Genomic DNA, 14,197 nt, shown 5'->3' on the forward strand with positions numbered 1-14,197 from the left:
TCCCTATGAGTTTGTTGGTATTATCATTACAATTAAAATGGGCGAAAGTTCAGCAGAAGAAGTTTAGATATGTACCATGGTCATACTGCTAGTGACAGGCTTAGATTTAAACCCAGATTTTTTATGATGCCAGGACCCATATGCCACTGTATTAAGTACCACATCTTACCCACATAGGCCCTTCCATCTACCTATTCTGTCTACGAAATATGGCAACCTAGTTCTCAGCATGACAAGGTTAACTTGCAGTTTTAAGTATCAAGTATTTGGGCCTACTTTGCTTAGATATTGTTCCACCCCTTGGGCACTACATTGTCAGTGATCTCATTTCCTAATCTGAAATCAGTCAAAAATAAAAACTTGCAGTTAAGCCCAAGTGGTTATGACAAGTTGCTAAATAAAACTGCCTCAACTAAAGTTGTGAGGTTCTTGAGAAATGTGGAGACTTTCTTGCAAAAGAAATTTTCCTTATTAGAGGAAATCATGGGTCATTGCACAGTTATAAGTGTCTTAGGAAAGAGAAAAGTGTGTCTTGAGGCTACAAAGCATAAAACCTTAATGGGATTATTTGTAGGCTGCTATTTGTGCATACTTTATAGATTATTAGAAAATGTTTTCTATCTTCATTATATCATCTTGTTTCACTGTTAAAATATTGCATAATTTTGAAAATATTCAAAATTGCTGAAAGAGAAAAGACAATAGTAACAAGCATTTACATAAAAATTTGAAGTTTTATAAAGTACTTTCGTGTACAATAAGTTACTTGATCATTTTTCTCTTTTTATACTTAGAAAATAATGGAATCATAGTCATAATTTATGTTATAGCTAAGTGAATTGGACAAGGTAAGTCCGGATCAGTAAAGTGTTTAAATTATTGAATATTAGGGGAAAAAGTTCATTATTCCAAATTGCATGTAATAACTTCAGAGAAAGGCTTCAGTAGCAGCTGATTTATGTGAGGCCTGCGAGGTGGTGAAGATCCCTTTCCTCTCACTTTTTGTTGTTTTGCTTATGCTCAGTCCTATTTCCCTCTTTCAGCAACCAAAGGTTGCTAGCTGGAACCTGCTTGGAGGGCACACAGGAAAGGATTCACAGCCATGAGGTTTCTGGCAGCAAGGACAGGACATTTGTGTCCTGACTGCAGGCCCTAAGAAATGCCATATTTTTCTCAACTGTACATGAAAACTCTTAGTCCCAGAAGTAACTTTAGTTCTGAATCATTCTAATTCCCAAACCAAAATTAGGTGTGTCCACATTAGTGAGTTGTCTGCTCAGTCTCTACAACACCCAACACAGCAACAGAATCCATGTAGGAGAAGTTCTGCTATGTAAATAAGCCAGTTCCTTTTCAGTCCTACACAGCACAGGAAACAGCCAGCTGTTTGAGTACCAACTATGGAAATATATGTGAATGGCTTTGGGAAATCTGGATTGTTACTGAAAGATGTATCACACAGACAAGAAAAGAATTTCAAAAGCAGTGAGCACAAGTCTTGTTAGCAAACAGTACTCAAAGTGAGTTTCTTGAGCTGGCCCTTTGAGTAATGGTGCATAGTTCTTGAAGGACCCTGCTTGTTCGTATTTTCTCCCAGAAGAATCCCTTTTTCCTATATAACCAGAGTTTAATACCCATTAAAATCTCAAGATCAGAGCACTGTGGTCATAGCTGAGCCGCGTCGCCAGCATCGCCCGAGTCCATGGCCGCCTACGCCTACCGCCCGGGCCCTGGGGCCGGACTCAGCCCCGCAGCGGGGGCAGCACTGCCAGACCAGAGCTTCCTGTGGAACGTCTTCCAGCGGGTTGATAAAGATAGGAGTGGGGTGATAGCGGACAATGAGCTTCAGCAAGCCTCTCCAATGGTACATGGACCCCGTGTAATCCAGTGACCGTCAGGTCAATCATCTCTATGTTTGACCGGGAGAACAAAGCTGGAGTGAACTTCAGTGAATTCACTGGTGCCTGGAAGTAGTACATCATAGACTGGCAGAATGTCTTCCGCACCTATGACAGAGACAACTCTGGGATGATCGACAAGAACGAGCTCAAGCAAGCACTCTCAGGTTTTGGCTACCAGCTCTCTGACCATTTCCACGACATCCTCATCCGAAAGTTTGACCGACAGGGACGAGGCCAGATTGCGTTTGATGACTTCATCCAAGGCTGCATTGTCCTGCAGAGGCTGACAGATATATTCAGGCGCTACGACACGGATCAAGATGGCTGGATTCAGGTGTCTAACGAGCAGTATCTCTCCATGGTATTCAGCATCATGTGAATATCAGCACCTTGTGAATATCAGCACCGTTTGGGAAGAAAATGCCAACCCCCTACCTGGGACAAATCAGGACGCAGATGCAGTTAGATTAGTTATTCTTCCTTCTGTGGGTTTTCTATAATTAATACTTGTGACCCGACTGTACATACATGTTTAAACCGATTAGTGCTACTGCAGCTGTAACAGTAGCTTCAGTGATATGATTACAAACCTTGGCTTTGCTGACTGGGCCGTGAGGTAAAGTGTAATAATGATTCAGATATTTTACGTGCAAGCAAAACATGTCCTTTTCTCGACCGACATCTTCAGTTCTGTAATTGAAAATGCTTCCACTAGAATAGAATTTTTGAATTATATGGAATGTTTGAGTAATAATGAAACTTGCACAGAAACTTTTCATGTGCCTTACTTTTTTAAGAGAGTATTTATTATATTCATTGAAACATACAAAATATGCAATAAAGTAATGATATAGAATAAAAAAAATAAAATCTCAAGATCATTTTTCAAAAAGATAGGGAAAATAACACAAAAATTCATTTGGAACCACAGAAGGCCCCAAATTGCAAAAGTAATCCTTATCAAGAAAAGTGCTGGAGATATAATAATACTTCAGACTCTACTACAGAGCTATGAAAACAGATTTGTTCTGGCACACACACACAAACACACACACACACATACACACACACACACACACACACACACACACACACACGCCTGAGGATTGATGGAACATAATAGAAGATCAAGAAATAAACCACAGACCTATAGCCATCTAATATTTGATAAGGGAACCAAAAACATAGTCTGGAAGAAAGACAGCCTCTTCAACAAATGATGCTGGAAAAAACTGGATATCCACACACAGAAAACTGAACCTGAACTCCTATCAACTTTGTAGCAGCATCAATTCAAAATCAAAGACCTCCATGTAAGACCTGAAAACTATGAAACTATTACAAGAAGGAGTGGGAGAAACATTAGACTCCTTGGCACAGGAACTTTCTGAATAGATCCAGAAGCACAGCAAATCAAAGAAAGACTGTATCAAACTAAAAAATTTCTTCATGACGGGGGATATAACCAACCAACAAGCTAAAAAAAAATCCAGCCTACAGAAGTGGGGAATATTTTTGCCAGCTACACATCAGACAGTGGTCTAATATCTAGAATATGCAGAGAACTTTAAAAATTAAACCCTCAAAAAACTAACAATCCGGGGCTGGGAAGTTGGTGCAGTGCTAGAAGTGGCACTGTGGCTCAAGTGGTAGAGCACTAGCCTTGAGCTGAAGAGCTGAGGGATAGTGCTCAGGCCCAGAGTTCAAGCCCAGGACAGGCAAAAAAAAGAAAAGAAAAAAAAAAAAAGAACAATCTGTTAATAAATGGACTAATGAGTTTAAAAATGTCTTCTCAGAAGAAGCCAATAGACACAGGAAGAAGTGCTCAACATCTCTGCCCAGAAGAGAAATGCAAATTGAAACAGCACTGAAATTCCATCTCACCCTAGTTAGAATGGCCATTATCAAGAAAACAAACAGTAACAGATGCTGGCAAGGATTTGGCCAATAGGGAACTCTAATACACTGTTGGTAGCAATGTAAACTTGTTCAACCATTCCAGAAAGCAGTATGGAGGGTCCTCAAAAAATTTAGCGTAGGGGGCTGGTGGTTCAGCGGTAGAGTGCTTGCCTTGCATACATGAGGCCCTGGGTTTGATTCATCAGCACCACATAAACAGAAAAAGCTGGAAGTGGTGCTGTGGCTCAAGTGGTAGAGTGTTAGCTTTGAGCTGAAGAGCTGAGGGACAGCGCCCAGGTCCCACCACCGAATAAAAACTGGACTTAGGGGGAAACTTGAAAAGACTGATGAGATATTTTCAGTCTGCTACCTGATTGAACATATCCTCAAAGTGGCAGCCTCACTATATTTCATGCTCTAGTGGAGTTCCCCCATTGAAAGTCAGCTAGCTAAGCTACTGGTGGGGAGGGGGAGGGGGAGGGGGAGAGCCTCATTCATGCCTGTAGGCTATAGATTGTCGGTAGAGCTCTCCATGTGAACCTTGCCCTCCACAGGACTTCTGCACATCTTGAAGGAAAGGGAACTGGTGTCACTGGACAATCTGTGCTCTGCTTTAGAAGCCTCAAGCTGCAGGTTTTGGAATTGACCAGCTACTCCTGCTCAACCTTCGAAGTATTTCAGAGTTAAATAGGTTAGAGAATTCAAAACTGGGCTGGGAAGGTGGCTCAGTGGTAGAGCGCTTGCCTTGCATGCTCGAGGCCCTGGGTTCGATTCCTCAGCACCACATAAGCAAAAAGAAAAAAGCCGGAAGTGGTGCTGTGGCTCAAGTGGTAGAGCGCTAGCCTTGAGCTGAAGAGCTAAGGGACAGTGCCCAGGCCCAGAGTTCAGGCCCCACAACCGGACCCCAAAAAAAAAAAAAAGAGAGAATTCAAAACTGTTTTTCCCCCCCCTATGGCATGTTGTTAAGAAGTCCAAGTAGAGAGGCCATGTTTGGAAATGGAATAAGGGAACAGGCTCTACTACTAATACTGACATAATTGACTATCCCTTTTTCCTTAGGAGTCAAACTGCTCAGCAGAACCAACTTTGCCCTCAGGTAGTAGAAACCTATGTGAAAGACTTGAGCGCTCTTAAGCAGTGTCCTCTTCCCAACCAGAGCTCTCAGACATCTCCATCTTGAGCTGAGCCTCAAAGATGAGGGGCTTGAACTCAGGGCCTGGGCACACTGTCCCTGACCTTTTTTGCACAAGGCTAGTGCTCTAATACTTAGGCCACAGCTCTTCTTCTGGCTCTTTTAGTAGTTAATTGGAGGTAGGAATCTCATGAACTTTCCTTCCCAAACTGGCTTCGAACTACCAAGCCTCCTAAGTAGCTAGGATTACAGACATGAACCACCAGCAGTCTGGCAGACTTCTCCATTCCTTTAGGACAGGATTTTTATCCCTTCTACTGCAGACATTTCAATGGAATATAAATTACTTCTAAGTTGTTATTAGTCATTAATGCCACAGCATGAATTAATTTGAGCTTTCTTGGTTTTGACAGGAAAATAATAAGAAGGAATTAGGGGAAGGTGAAAATGGGAATAAAGGAAGAAGGTCTGTTGTCCTCCTCACCTCTTCCACCTGGCAGAGGACTGCAGTGACTTTTTCCCCACCAGAACTCTGTCCATGCTTCCAATGAAACAGGGCTTTTCTTTTCCCTTTACTTCACCTTCCTGCAGGGAAAGACTAGAGGTCTTTTTACAGCTTTGACTCTTCTTTACCCTTCTAGATGTAGTTCCATTTCCTTTCCAGGATGAAAGCTTGTCTTTGTCCCCTCCCAAAATAGTTCCAGGCAGCAGAACATAGTGAATCCTTCCAGATAAAAGACCCTGCTGATAAAATGCCAGATAGTTATCAGAGAAGCAAGTGAGGGGAGTCAAGTCCCTACCATTAATTACTGTGTTATAGCTCTGTTTATATCCTGTTCGTTTGGGGCATGTTTTTCTTGGACAGTTCCTTGTCTGTGTTCTGACCTGTAGTCTGAAGTTTGTAAAACTCCCAAAGGTCAGGGAATAGTAGGTTCCTTCTTTTCTGAGAGGCTTAATGGCAAGTAAAAGAAGATCAAAGTTTCTATCTTCCATCTGGAAGGAAATGGACAAATACTTAGTTTGATAATTCATTGCTCACCTCAAGCAGAAGAACCTTAACCTGTTGAATTAACTCTGGCTTTAAATACCTAAGCCAGAAGGTTACCTGAAAAAGGAATGGGATTTATCTCTGTGAAACCATGAATATCAACTGGCAATTGACATTCAGACATAGAGGCCAGAGTCTTGTTGGATCTAAAATAAAACTGCTAGACCATATACTGGACTATATCCCTAAAAATGGCAAAAATGGCAATGTTATGTTATTTACATTTTACCATAACAAAAATAGATAAATAATACTGGCATCCTGAGATTCCAGTACCTTGGTCACATATGCAATACGTTATGGTTGAGCTGAACGGTCTGCATTACTCTGAATGGGAGGTTTGATGCATATAAGGCATTGTCCATCTCTTTAGGAACTACAAAATTGTGCATATAGTATACCTTAAGGAACCCAAGAAGATGAAGAGGCCAGTTGCTACCATGGTATAGACACAAAAGTTTGAAATTAGAAAAGAGCCGTTTCCATCCCGAAAACTATTTACTTTAAACTATGATAGCCACTCTCCTTCCACAAATGAACCAGAAAAAGGAGGTTTACCCTCACCCCAACAAACAATCTCCCTGTGTAGGTAGGGCTGGCCTTCAGACTTGGATTCCTTCCACCTCAGCTTCCCAAGGTATAGGTTTTCTTGATGGTTGAAATGGTAATGTCTATTGCTCTAATTATCAAATGGTAGTGACGGAATGCTGCCTGATTAGATGTAAGATCACATAAGTTGACCTCATCTTTGATGTCTGGCAGCTACTACATGGCCGAGCACAGGTTACTAAACTAATTTCAACGCAAACAGTCTTGTTAAATACTGTTTGCAACCCAGCACAACTTTGTTATTGACTTGTGATTCAACCAGCCTTTTCTGCATCATTGGTGATGATGGCTTCTGAAGACTAGTCTGTCATATTTTCCTAAAATAAAAACTCAGACCCTGTTACCTGGGGACAAAATTGCAATATGAAGTTGATGATAGAAAGTAATAAAGTGTATATGAGTGAGTTAAATATATCCTTTTTCCAAATCATGAAGCTTTCTTCTTGTTACCCACAAAAACCTTCCATTCAGAACTCTGGATAAAGATGTCTCTTTGAGGAAGTGGCTCTGTGACTCAAGTGGTAGAGCGCTAGCCTTGAGCTGAAGAGCTGAGGGACAGTGCCCAGGCCCAGAGTTCAAGCCCCACAACGGACAAAAAAAAAAACATGTCTCTTTGAGTGTATATATGTGAGACATTCATCATGATTTCAGCAATTCCTCCCTTTCTCTTTCCTCTCCTCTCTCTTCCCCTCCCTCCCTCTCTGTCTCTTCCTGACTTCTCTTTCCTCCCTCCTACATTCTCTCTCTCTTCTCCTGCCCCTGCACCCCCCCCCCCCCCCCCATTGCACTTAGGCTCTGAGCACTGTCCCTGAGTTTCTTTTACTCAAGGCTAGCTCTCTACCACTGGAACCACAGTTCCACTTCAACCCTTTTTCTTGGGGGGGGGGGGGGTCATGGGACTTGAACTCTGGGTCTAGGTGCTGTCCCTCAGCTCTTTAGCTCAAGGTGAGTGCTCTACCACTTGAGCCATAACACCACTTCTGGTTTTCTGGTAGTTTATTAGAGATTAGAGTTTCACGGATTTTTCTGCCTGGTCTGGCTTTGAACCACAATCCTCAGATCTCAGCCTCCTGAGTAGGTAGGACTACAGGCATGAGCCACTGGCACTTAGATTCTTATATTAATGTTTTTCCTTAAGCAAAGCTAGAGGGAAGTCAGATGGTGGTAGTTCATGCCTTTAATCCTAGCTATTCAAGAGGCTGAGCTCTGAGGATTAAAGTTGAAGCCAGCCCAAATAGAAAAGTCTGTGAAACTCTTATCTTCAATATGTCTTGACAATAGCACAAAAAAAACCCCAAACTGCAAGTGGAGCTCTGGCTCAAGTGATAGAGTGCTAGCCTTGAGTACAAAAGCTTAGGGACAGTGCCTACGTCCTGAATTAAAGCCCCAGGACCAACACACACACACACGCACGCACGCACGCACGCACGCACGCACGCACGCACACACACGGCTAGAGGGTATAGGGATTTGGAAAGAAGATATAAGAAGCTAAGATAAACTTAAAATATATCAAATTTTACTTTGAAAATCAATAAAAGTAAGCCCACCTTTTCATGGGTAAGAAAAATTGGAACTAGAATAAAAGTATTTTATTTTGAGAGAGAGTCCCAGTGTGTAGTCCTAACTGGCATCAAACTTTCTCAGTCCTCTTTCTTCTGCCTCCCCAGCACTAGGATTACAGTCATGTACCACCATAACTGGCTCAAAAAACATATTTTTAGGAAACAGAGTCTTGCCAAAAACAGCGTGGGTTAAAGTGCTCTGGTGTGAAAGGTGCTTCTTTTAAAAAATAGTATTTCTTGCTGGGCACCGGTGGCTCACACCTGTAATCCTAGCTACTCAGGAAACTGAGATCTGAGGATCGCTGTTCAAAGCCAGCCCAGGCAGGAAAGTCTGTGAGACTCTTATCTCCATAAACCACAATAGAAAACTGGAAATGGCTCTATGACTCAAGCAGTAGAGCGCACGCCTTGAGCTGAAAAGCGCAGGGACAGCACTCAAGCCCAGAGTTCAAGCCCCACAACTGACCGGAAAAAAAAAAAAAAAAGTATTTCTTTACTTTCTTCTTGACTAATGGTTTTGTCAGAATGATCATTTGGATCATAAACAGAATGCTTTGAAATGTGTAGGGGAGTGAACATTTCTGTGCCTTGTACAAACTGGTAAAACAGATTATAAACTAAGTGATGCCAAATTCCACCAGTTTGTCCAGGTTCTCAATATTAGCAAATATAGCCAAAGCCAGAGAAATCTACTGATGAAATGACAGAAATGAGCGGAAGTGATCCAAATTGTTTAGTTTTCTTTTGAAATTTTATATTAATTAAACCTCAACCAATCCAAAGTTAAACAGTATTAAATTTCACATATCATACTTTGGTTTTAATCTTAGGTTAAGGTTGTGTCCTCAGCCTGACTGAAGAATGACTCATACATTCTATGCTGACTTTTATTTTTGATAGGCAAAGAGGGAAGCTTAGTAAGATGATATTAAATAGATTTGTCAAACTCAAAGGAAATAAGGAATACCACTTAAGGATTTTCTTGTTTTTTTATTTCAATATATGTATACTTACTGTGGAGACTTCTTGAGTTTTATGTTTAAAATATTGTGAAAATAATCTATTAAAATTAACTGAGAATTAACTGATCTTTTTTTTCTGGTAAATGTAAAACTTGCTACAGCAAGAATATTGGTTATGACCAATATTCTTTCTTGACATGTTCCCCCATCTTAAAATACAATCACCATGAAATTATTAAGCCATGGTCACAGTCCAAGGAAAGACTTGAAGGTAAGGTGATTCTCCTCAAAATTAACAACCTAATTAAATGTTAGAGGGTTTCAACCATATAGGAATGTTCTTTGCTTCTGAACAAAGCTAATGCTGTGACTGAAATTGTATGCTTGTAACACGAGTATATTTTTAATTAGTTCCAGGGGTGTGTGTGTGTGTGTGTGTGTGTGTGTGTGTGTTCCACTTTGTTTCACTGTTAACTTTGTACTGTTAAATATAATTGGACACTGATCTGACTTCTGGGTTATGGCTATTTTTTTTAATTTCCAGAATTTGGAATGATTCAAACTAGCATGTATTGAACATGACCTATGATTTGAATAATTTTTTTAAGTATTCAATATATTAGCCAGGCACTGGTGGCTCACTTCTGTAATCCTATCTACTAGAAGGCTGACATCTAAGGATTGAAGTTTAAAGACAGCCTGGGCAGGAAAGTTCATGAGACTTGTATCTCCAATTAACTACTAGAAGAACAAGAAGTGGAGCTGAGCTGTGTCTCAAGTGGTAAGAGTGCTAGCCTTGAGTATAAAAGCTCAGGGACAGTGCCCAGACTCTGAATTCAAGACCTACAACCAGTACAAAAAAAACCCCACAACAAAACAGAAACCTCAAAAATAAAATGTGATATTAAAAAATAGATTTAGAGTCTGGGAAGGTGGCTTAGTGGTAGAGTGCTTGCCTTGCATGCATGAGGCCCTGGATTCAATTCCTCAGCATCACATAAGCAGAAAAGGCCAGAAGTGGCGCTATGGCTCAAGTGGTAGCCTTGAGCTGAAGACTGAGGCACAGTGTCCAGCCCCAGAGTGCAGGCCCTACGACTAGCCAAAAAAAAAAAAAAAAAAGATTTAATCTACTCAAGTTAGAGTAAAACTATTTAGTCTCAATAATCACATGGAAAATTGTATATGCAGAAGAGTCCCTTAAATCTAACCTAACAAATTTGAAACTAGTTTGAGTTACCACATACACTTGAAAGTAACAAAAATCAGTTTCTTTTAATATATACCATGATTGTTCAATTCAGTGGCTGTGAAAATATCTTAGGGCCAGGCATGGTGCTGCATGTCCATAATCTCTACATTCAGGAGGGTGAGGCAAGAGGCCAACAGCCTAGGCAACATAACGAAGCTCTATCTCCAAAACAACAACAAAGACCATACAGGTTTTGGCAATTAGCTAGATTTGGAGTTAGATGCATCTGACCACTCTTGCCCCTTCATTTTCTTTGTGAATTTAGACAAGTACTCTCTCTGGGCTTGTCTGTGGAAGAGTCAGAACATTGTCCTAAAGAATATTTTTAGGTATTTAGTTCATTTAGGATTGTTAGGACTTAACTGTTTATTGGTTTGATGACTATATTTTAAGAGAGCACACAGAAAAGCTAGTACTGAGGAAGGAATCTTTCACACTTTTTACCTAGGTATGTTTAAATTAAGGATGTTCTAGAAATGAAGGTAGATGCTGAGAAGGGAAAATAAGACAGGATTATAGCAACTTTTCTAATGTATGTGAGTGGTTATTTTTTATAAAGAATTTCAAACCAAGCTGACATAAAATAAACTGCAACTGTTTGGAGTATATCGTTTAATTACATGGGAGGCAAGATAGGAAGATCCCAGTTCAGATCCACCCTCGGCCAAAAACAAAAGCAAAAAAGTTAGTGAGACTCTTTATTTTGAAAACAAGTTGGATATAGTGGTTTCTGCTTGTAATCCCAGCTACATAGGAGGCAGAGCAAGGACGATCATACATAGCTCAGTGCTGGCTGGTGGAGAAGAAAAGACAAAAACATGAGACCCTTTGTGAAAAAGAACTATGTGAAGAGAACTTGTGAAAAGGCAAAATGGGCAGGGGTGATACTCAAGTGAGGCCATTTGCCTAGGGAGCACCTTGATTCAAACACTAGTACCATCAAAACTTTTTTATTAAAATAAACTGTACAGAGCTGGGTGTTGGTGGTTCATGCCTATAATCCTAACAACTCAGGAGACTGAAATCTGAGGATTGTGGTTAGAAGCCGGCTTGGGCAGGAAAGTCTATGAGATTCTTATCTCCAGTTAACCACCAGAAAATTGGAAGTAGAGGAGTGGTTCAAGTGGTAGAGTACTTGACTTGAGCTGAAGAGCTCAGGGACAGTGCCCAGGCCCAGAGTTCAAACCCCAGGACTGACATAAAAAAAAAAAAAAAAAACAAAACTGTACAATTTGATATGTTTTGTAGACCCATAAATCCAGTATAGGTAAAGTATGAACATGTCTCTATCACTTATCAGTGGTTGTCCTGTGCTAAGACTATATGGGTTAATTTGTATTTTTTAGCATGTTATTATAATGGAATCATATAGTACCTAAGCTATTCTGTCAGTCTTTTCTATTCTATGCACCTTAATTATTTTGAGATTTAGCTTTGTTGTTATATCAATAGTTAGTTCATTTTTTTTTTTTGGTCGGTTGTGGGGCCTGAACTCTAGGCCTAGATGCTGTCCCTCCGCTCTTCAGCTCAAGGCTAGCGCTCTACCACTTGAGTGTCAGCCCCACTTCCAGCTTTTTCTGCTTATGTGGTGCTGAGGAATCGAACCCAGGGCCTCATGCATGCAAGGCAAGCACTCTACCACTGAGCTACCTTCCCAGCCCCTAGTTAGTTCATTTTTAACAACAGACAGTATTCCATTGTACTGATCTACCATGACTTGTTTATGCTTTTACCTGTTTATAGACATTAATGTTGTATCCAATGTGTAGTATGAGTGATAAGTAACTAGGGACTTGATGTAGAAGCATTTTTGTGGACATTTGATTTTATTTCCCTATGGTAAACATACAGGAATGGGATGGGTAGACTATATGGATGGTGTGTATTTATTTTTTATTGTTATATAAAGGCGATATGCAGAGGGGTTACAGTTAAATAAGTCAGGTGTAAAGAGAACATTTCTTTTTAGACAGTATCACCCCTCATTCTCTTCCAGTTTTTCCCTCCTGTCCTCACCCACAAGTTTTCAACATAGTGTCTAGTGAGTACCACTGCTTATATTTAATTCTTTTCCAAAGCAGTTGTACCATTTTACACTCCCCTCCCCAAAAGAATATGAGAGTCTCTGTTGTTTCATGACCTTTCTAACACAAGATTATCATTAGTCTTTTTATTTTAGCCTTTCTAGTTAATGTGTAGTGTATCTGATTGGTGTTGAAATTTGCACTTCCCAAATGACTAAATAACTTGAGCATCTTTACATGTGCTTATTGCCCAACCATATGTCTTCTTTACTAAAGTGTCTATTCAAAGCTTTGATTCAATTTTTTTAATTGGATTGTTTATTTTTTTTCATTATTGTGAATATATTGGGAGCTAAAATCTCTTAGACGTAAGTTCATTTATTTCCCTGACCTTAACTAGTAAAACAAAAATTTAAATTACAGCAAGAAAGTAATTTTACTGAAGCAAGTACTTTTTCACTGTGGCAGTATAAACATGAATCTTAAGACAAAGGAATATGTAAAACTTTTCCTGGGAATTATTTAAAACCATGCTGGCAATAGTCTGCTTGGGCTATTGTAAGTATGCTGTAGTTTGACTCAATTTACCTAACTGCAAAATATATAGCTTTTTTGTGGCAGGTTAGTTGCTAACATCTTGATATCCTTTGCTCTTTTGTGCTATTTTTCCAGGCCAAAAAAGTGCAGTTTTTGGGAATTTGTCAAGATTTTCCATGTTATGGTTTTAAAAAATTCATTCATTTTGATTTCGGTTTTAGTGTTGCTAAGAAACCCAAGGAAGGTCATTCAGGGGCATTAATTAGCTGTAACAAAAAACAAATTGCATTCTCTGCAGGGTAATCATATGAAAAGAAATGGTCCACTTTCTTATCCAGCAGTAGCACCAATCATTGTTTTAGCTATTGGCGCTGGGCAGATTTGTTTAGCTCTACAGAGACAAAATAATTAGTTAGATTCTAAAGAGGAAGGTCTGTTTGATGAAATGACTTGGGTAGATGTAGTCCTCAGAAGGGAAGAGTCGGGGTGCCTAATGACAGGATTCCAGGAGAGTTAATGCAGGGGTTTCCTGTGTAGAAAACACTGATCATTTGTTCTCCAACTCCACAGACGTTCAAAATAGAGAAAATTGGCTCCGACTGGAGGAAGACTGAGTGTGGTTAGTGTTAGACATAAAACTTTTATTATCAACATCAATATTGTTATGAGATTAAGCAATGGAACAAGACAAGAGAGATCATAAAGATATGTTAAAATAAAAAGATAGCTATCTTCCTGGAATGTTTAAATGTCCATTGATTTATAGGATTTTGTTATTGAGGGGGACTTTAGAGATTACTTCTTCTAATATCCTTTTACAGACAAGGATGTGAAAGGACATTATGTAACTTGCCTGTGGCCACAGTGTTAGATACTAATATTTTAATTTGTGGATATTTTAAATGTAGTCTCACTTTAAAAAGATAACAAGCAACCATGGGTTTTTTCTTCTAGTGGGTTTTACTTCATCAAAATAGTCACTTAAATCAGATGGCCATTTATATTTTTTTTCCAAGACCATGGAGATCTGGCAATATAATGACTGTCTACATCTTTTTTTGTCATTCAAAATGTTGAAGACTGTTTCTGTGAAGCACTTTGAACTTTCTCTAAATAAATATGATACTTTGAATGACTAGGTGATGAGACCTGAGGTGATCAATAATGATAGAGAGGACAGCAGCCACATCCTTTGTGGAACCTACCCCATTCTGATGTGGATTCTTCATAGACTGTTGATTGACCCATGCTACAAAGTCTACAGTTTGGTG

General features: G+C 39.8%; 1 protein-coding gene and 1 pseudogene across 2 annotated transcripts in view; both read left to right on the forward strand.

Annotated features, from left to right (window-relative positions):
- Nucleotides 1-14,197, forward strand: part of Thada (THADA armadillo repeat containing) — a 309,811-nt gene that overhangs the window by 146,341 nt on the left and 149,273 nt on the right. The window lies entirely within an intron of this gene.
- On the forward strand, nucleotides 1,703-2,280 carry LOC122104552 (annotated as a pseudogene).

Source organism: Dipodomys spectabilis, unplaced genomic scaffold (genome assembly GCF_019054845.1).
Source record: "Dipodomys spectabilis isolate Male_0828 unplaced genomic scaffold, ASM1905484v1 ptg000026l, whole genome shotgun sequence".
In the NCBI taxonomy this organism is placed as follows: Eukaryota; Metazoa; Chordata; class Mammalia; order Rodentia; family Heteromyidae; genus Dipodomys; species Dipodomys spectabilis.